Source organism: Callithrix jacchus, chromosome 5 (genome assembly GCF_049354715.1).
Source record: "Callithrix jacchus isolate 240 chromosome 5, calJac240_pri, whole genome shotgun sequence".
In the NCBI taxonomy this organism is placed as follows: Eukaryota; Metazoa; Chordata; class Mammalia; order Primates; family Cebidae; genus Callithrix; species Callithrix jacchus.
The window spans coordinates 155404048-155411117 of NC_133506.1; positions in this window are offsets into that span (position 1 = coordinate 155404048).

Here is a 7070-nt window from a genome sequence, read left to right on the forward strand (position 1 = left end):
TGTTATTAAAATAGAAATGTATGACTTTATGAAGACTTTGTAACTCCCTGGAAATGGTTATCTTTGAAAATACTGACACGTTATATTCTTCCTTAAAGTGCTCACACATCCTCTCCCTGGCTCGTGCACTTTCTCTCTGTGCAAGTACAATATCTCTTAGTATATAATTGATGCGTTCAGCCAACTGGTCATTAGTAAGAGTTATCTCAAAGTCTTTAAAATAAAGTATGTGCTCTAAGTATTTGTTGTCTGGAAGGTTTGTATGAATAGGATTCTCGAAGGCTGGCGGTGCTGGAGAGATGAGGTCTTTCTGGAGTTACCATGTTCTCTCCGTAGCCTTGTATGATCAGTTTTCTTTTCCACAAAGGAGAAAGAATACTCCCATGCTCATACCAGGAACAGTACCCCCTCCATTCCCACCATTCTGAGTACACCACTCACTAGCTGCTACATCTGCTTTTACTCCCACCTTACCCTCACATCTCATCCCTCTACCTACTTTTGACATCAACAATTTTTTAATCACACAGGTGAAGGCCTGCATCTACTGATCCTTTGCAGGGCTAATCACCCTCCTCACTTGTAAAGCCAAGATCCCACCCCCTCCCCGGGTTTTCCTGATCATAACTGCCTTGCATACTTATTCAACTCCCTAACCCTTATCTTCTGTCAAATGTGCTTGGTGAAACCCCAGTTAAATCTCTGCCTATAAAACAGCACCAGCCAGGCAGCCAAATCTGCCTGGAGAAAATCTTATCACCCTCAAAAACCAAAAGCCCTCCTTGTTTAGGAGGCTACAGAGCCAGGAAGAGTGATATGAGGTGACACTGAGAACCATGATCTTTCTTCCTCCGTGCAGATCGTGTACTGGGGAGTAGACAAGCTACAGGAAGGGAAGGTGGCAAGATGAGAACAGCAGCTACCATTGGGCAAGGTCTACCACACGCCCAATTAAAGCTCATAAGCATGAGCTTTAATCTTCAGACCCTGGATGAATAAATGAATTTCATTACTCCCATTTTACCGAAGAGGAAACAAGTGCAAGAAAGTGAATAATTTACTCAAATACACGCAGCGAATGGGTATTGGAACTAGGCCCTATTGACACCATTCTGACTTCTGATCTCAGGGTTTTCCCACAACACTCAGCTGCCTCTTCTGGGTAAGGTAATCAGTGCCCTGGCCTGAGCAGTGAGCAAGCAGTGTCTGGCCTAGCATCAGGCACTGAGGGTGTAGAAGCAGAGCTCTATCTATTATAGAGGCAAGGGCCTGAGAATTGTGAAGAGCAGTCGTAGGGACATGCTGCAGGAGGCCTGGACTGGGCATGGGAGGAGCATAATCACCAATGACTTTGCCTTGCCCTTGTTCAAGTAGAAGCAGAATATCCAAGTGTAGACAGTGAAAAATAATTTTCAGCTGGAAACCTGCCGTGACTGGCTTGGCTTTGCCAATGGGATCTGATTAGTATTCTTGAGCTTTCATTAGCATTTGAAGGAAATACTCAAATGACACAAAGCCGGTTCTAGCAGCTGAGATTTAACATTTTAACCCAATTTCTCTAATGCAGTTAACCTGTGATAAAATGCTGGTTAAGCATTTCCTTTTCATAAACCATTTTGGGCCTCAACAAGCAAACCATTTATACAAGCACCTTCACACTCACCTCCGCCAAGCCAGGCCAGTGGACGCGCCTTCTTGAAGTGTGAATTTCATCATTTGCTTCTGGGGTAGAGAACTGGGAGTACTTTTCCCAGCCTTGGCTGGACCAAAGCCAAGGTTCTAAGTGCAAATCTTTTAACATGATCTCCCTGTAACTGCCTCTTGTGCTGAGCAAGCCTGCCCTGGGGAGCAGCATTTTATTGCGTCCTTTGTTACAGGTTTTCCATTTTAGGGAGGATAGTGAGACCAAGTATAAACACATTCTCTGCCAGTCCAATTCTGCAGCTAGGTTTTTGAAAAGGATCTGGGAAGTCTTGTGGCCAACAATAATATTTATATTGAAACGCATAGCTCTTGCTTCACAGGGTGAGGGCAATGATGGTCAAGGAAGGAATTCCCTTCCCCATATACGATGCTTCTCACATGATTTGGGAAAGCAAGGGAGGGTTACCTTAAACTTAGCGTAAATCCTGCACTAGTTTTTCAGTTGCGTAAGAGTAAAATTAATAACCCTTTCAAAATGTGCCTTTATCTCATGACAATGTGTTCATATTCAAATTTTTCCAAATATTATTTTCTACTTCTAAAGGAAAAAAAGCAGCTCTACTGGTATTTTGTCTTTCTCCCTTTCTTTGAACTCTATCAAAGGCTTAGGGGTGTTTTCATCCAGCTCCTGACTCTCTAACCCTATAAAAAGGTAGAATTTCCTATTGTACTGAAAAAAAGAAAAAGCCTATAATATCTCCTTTAGAAAAAGATATTTAACATCTTTAGTTTACCAGTTAAATGTCATAGTTCAATTACAATTCTCTGTTAGGAGATAAAAATCAGTGTTCCAACCTCATTGGCCTTCTTTGATTACAGTAAATAAAATCTAAAAACATTAAGGAAACAAGTAACTACCCCTGGGACGTGAGTCCTGTAGGTTTCTCACCCCTTCCTTAATGTTCTATAAACCAGAGTCAGCCACATTAGAATACCACAACATGAGAGAACCAGTATTAGCCCAAAGCAGTAGGGAAAGAAATCAGTGAGTTTATTCTTGTTTCTGTGTGCCTATCCTAATATACACATAACTATGGGAAAGATTTTCTACTTTTCAATAGCTGCTACTTCAAAAATGAGTCCTATTTTGGGTCTATGTGGAAAATAATCTACAAGATGCTTGCAATGTTGAGATCTGTTACTGAGGGTTTAAAATAGCATGGAGTCTCATAAGTCCTAAACAGAGAATTTTTAAACATTTGGCTATTATTTTGAAGGACACCAAGAAATAGCTTGATGCAATTTGAAAGCAGGAAAAATTTAGTGTTTTTATGAAATGCACCACTCCCAACACCCTTACACAGTCTCGACACTACCTGGGTAAGAAATAAGCATAGAGGAATATCTGTTTGTAAAGATTTCTTGTGATCCACATTCTTCTTAGAGCAATTGTGCATTTTAGAAGTCTATTTCCCTGAAGTTTCTTCCAGTGGCACTTAAGCCCTCTCATTTTATAATCTCATGTCTAGAAACCTTTGCTCTGAGCATAAATTAGTATTTTTACAAGCCTGATAAGTAAAATTCAACAGCATACAAGGTATGTAATATAATCCTGTGTTTGTATGTGTATCTTGTTGTTTTTAGAAAGAACATTATTCTAGGGTGTTAAAAAAACAAAACAAAAAGCCTTTGAAACTACAAAGATCAGAGGTTTCTCCATTTTCCATAGGAGTGTTATGTTTCCATGGTGATAAAACCAGCTCCTGATACCGGATTAATCAAGGTGATCTAAGGGCTTCCTGCTTCCTGCTTCCATGTAACAGGGAGATGCACAGAAGGAAAGGGGAGACCAGTGGCAAGCATGATATGTGGGTAGAAAAATACCATGGTGTTCCAGTTCGGATCTTAAGATTTTGTTACGTCAATGCCATTCAGAGAAAAGACAGATCCTTCCCAATTTTTTTTTTCTTTTTTGCAAAAGTGGCATTCTGTTTTTAACAATACCTTTAGAGTATCTTCACAAAATATGAAAGCTTTGAGGAAAACTCGGAACCGCCTCTCTTCATGGCAGTTTCCATTGCCATCTAGATAAACCAAAAAGAGTGAAACCCCACCTCACTTTTCTGGTTTTCACTCTTCTTGGGAATACCTACTCAAAATTCAGGGGGTCCACTCCCACCTTTGAGTGTCCCCACAAGTGTACTACCTATTCATCTTCCTGACTTACCAAAGCAGTTTCGGGAACCCATCTCGGCAAACCCTTTCTGAATCAATCGCTGTGGGAGTAATGAATGAGTCTCTCCATTGCTGGCTGCCTGGATTCAGGAGGGTGGTGCTCCTTGTGCTCCACCCCAGCCCTTAACATGCACCTGATCAGTGTGCTGTAAGTTAACAGGGGCTCCCACACTCGGCTGTGCATCAGAATCATCCTATGCAGAGTGCTGGGCCTTATTCCAGAGCTATGGAATCAGAATCTCTGGGAGAAAGTCCTAGAATATATGGTTTTAATCAACCTACAAGTGCTTCTGAGGTCCTGCCAGGTTTGGAAGTCAATGACATACGGTTTTAGTTTATATCTATTCTGTCCCTATGGACATCTAAATCTCTTTATGTGAATTGGGTGTGTTTAAGAGGAATAATCAGATAACAGCAAGCACATTTTGTAGTGTTTCTTAAAATGCAGATTCCAAAGCACCAGGGAGCAAGGCTTATACCATATCTGACCTTGTGGGAGTACAGCTGGGAATCAGCAATTTAACAAACCTCTCGATCCTCCCATCCCAAAGTGATTTCCTTGTATAGAGAAACACTACCCATTTTGGAACCAAACTGGAACATCTATTCAATGAATGAGGCAGGCTGGGTGGGGAGGGGCCGAAGGGAAGCCAACGCCCCATGTAAAGGGGGAGGAACTGCTTTGCCTGAGCAGGATGTCACTATTTTGCCATACTAGAAATAGAGCCAGTATTGTCTAGGTTTTGCATTTTTCAGAAGCTAGGCAACTTGTACCCTCTCCCTTTGAGGGTTTTACCCACGTACCTTGGATCTCTGGTGACTTGCAGTGCCATGTGTCATCAGGAGCCTGGCCGAGTGATCTTGTACGGTGAATTATACAGTATGACAGAACTGCAGCATCACCAGCAGGCCAAGATCCACTGGCTTGAAATTCTTGCAGCCAGCCCAGCAGTCTGAGCTCAACTTGGGATGTTCAAGCTTGGTGGGGGGAGGGGCGTCCACCATTGCTGAGTCTTGGGTAGGTGATTTTAATCTCGCTGTGTAAACAAAGTCACCGGAAACTTTATACAGCAACTGGCCAGAGCCCACAGCAGCTCAGCAAGGCCTCTTCAGGCAGACTGTGTCACTAGACTTGCTCCTCACTGGGCAGGACATCTCTGAAAAAAGGCAGCAGCCCATCAAGGACCTATAAATAAAGCCCCCACCTTCCTGGGACAGAGCACCTGGGAAAAGGGGCGGTTGTGAGTACGGCTTCAGCAGACTTAAACATCCCTGTCTGGCATCTCTGAAGGGAGTAGCGGATCTCCCAGCACAGAGTTGGAGCTCTGCTAAGGGACAGACTGCCTACTCAAGTGGCTCGCTGACTGCCGTGTATCCTGCCTGGGAGATGCTTCCCAGCAGGGACTGACAGATATCTGATACAGAAGAACTCTGGCTGGCATCTGGCGGGTACCCCTCTGGGACAAAGCTACCAGAGGAAGGCACAGGCAGCAATCTTTGCTGTTCTGCAGCCCCTGCTGGTGATTCCCAGTCAAGCAGGGTCTGGAATGGACCTCCAGCAAACTCCAGCAGATCTGCAGCAGAGGGGCCTGACTGTTAGAAGGAAAACTAACAGAAAAAAATAGTTTCAACATCAACAAAAAGGATGTCCACTCAGAGACCCCATCCAAAGGTCACCAACTTCAAAGACCAAAGGTAGATAAATCCACAAAGATGGGAAGAAATCAGTGCAAAAAGGCTGAAAACTCCAAAAACCAGAATGCCTCTTCTCCTCCAAGGGATCACAACTCCTTATCAGCAAGGGAACAAAAACTGGATGGAGAATGAGTTTGACGAATTGACAGAAACAGGCTTCAAAGGTGGGCAATAACAAACTTCTCCGAGCTAAAGGAGCAAGTTCTAACCCAATGGAAGGAAGCTAAGAACCTTGAAAAAAGGTTAGATGAAATGCTAACTAGAATAACCAGTGTAGAGAAGAACATAACGAGTTGATGGAGCTGAAAAACAAAGAACTTTATGAAGCATACACAAGTTTCAATAGCCAAATTGATCAAGTGGAAGAAAGGTTATCAGAGATTGAACATCAACTCAATAAAATAAAGTGAGAAGGCAAAATTAGAGAAAAAAGGGTGAAAAGTAATGAACAAAGCCTCCAAGAAATATGGGATTATGTGAAAAGACCAAATCTATATTTGATCAGTGTACCCGAAAGTGACAGGGAGAATGGAACCAAGTTGGAAAACGATCATCAGGATGTCATCCAGGAGAACTTCCCCAACCTAACAAGGCAGGCCATCATTCAAATCCAGGAAATACAGAGAACACCATAGAGATACTCCTTGAGAAGAGCAACCCCAACACACCTAACTGCCAGATTCACCAGGGTTGAAATGAAGTAAAAAAATTCTAAGGGCAGCCAGAAAGAAAGGTGGAGTTACCCAAAAAAGGAAGCCGATCAGACTAATGGCAGATCTCTATGCAGAAACCCTACGAGCCAGAAGAGAGTTGGGGCCAATATTCAACATCCTAAAAGAAAAGAATTTTCAACCCAGAATTTCATATCCAGCCAAACTAAGCTTCACAAGTGAAGGAGAAATAAAATCCTTTACAGATAAGCAAATGCTGAGAGCTTTTGTCACCACCAGGCCTGCCTTACAAGAGCTCCTGAAGGAAGCACTAAACATGGAAAGGAACAACCAGTACCAGCCGCTGTAAAAACATACCAAATTGTAAAGACCCAACGATACTATGAAGAAACCACATCAACTAATGGGCAAAACAATCAGCTAGCATCAAAATGGCAGTTTCAAATTCACATATAACAACATTAACCTTAAGTGTAAATGGACTAAATGCCCCAATTAAAAGACACAGACTGGCAAATTGGATAAAGAGTCAAGACCCATTGGTGAGCTGTATTCAGGAGACCCATGTCATGCACAAAGAAACCTATAAGCTAAAAATAAAGGGATGAAGGAAGATTTACCAAGCAAATGGAAAGAAAAAGAAAATAGCAGGGTCACAATCCTAGTCTCTGATAAAACAGACTTTAAACCAACAAAGATCAAAAGAGACAAAGAAGGGCATTACCTAATGGTAAAGGGATCAATGCAACAAGAAGCACTAACTATACTAAATACATACACACCCAATACAGGAGCACCCAGATACATAAAGCAAGTTTTTAATGA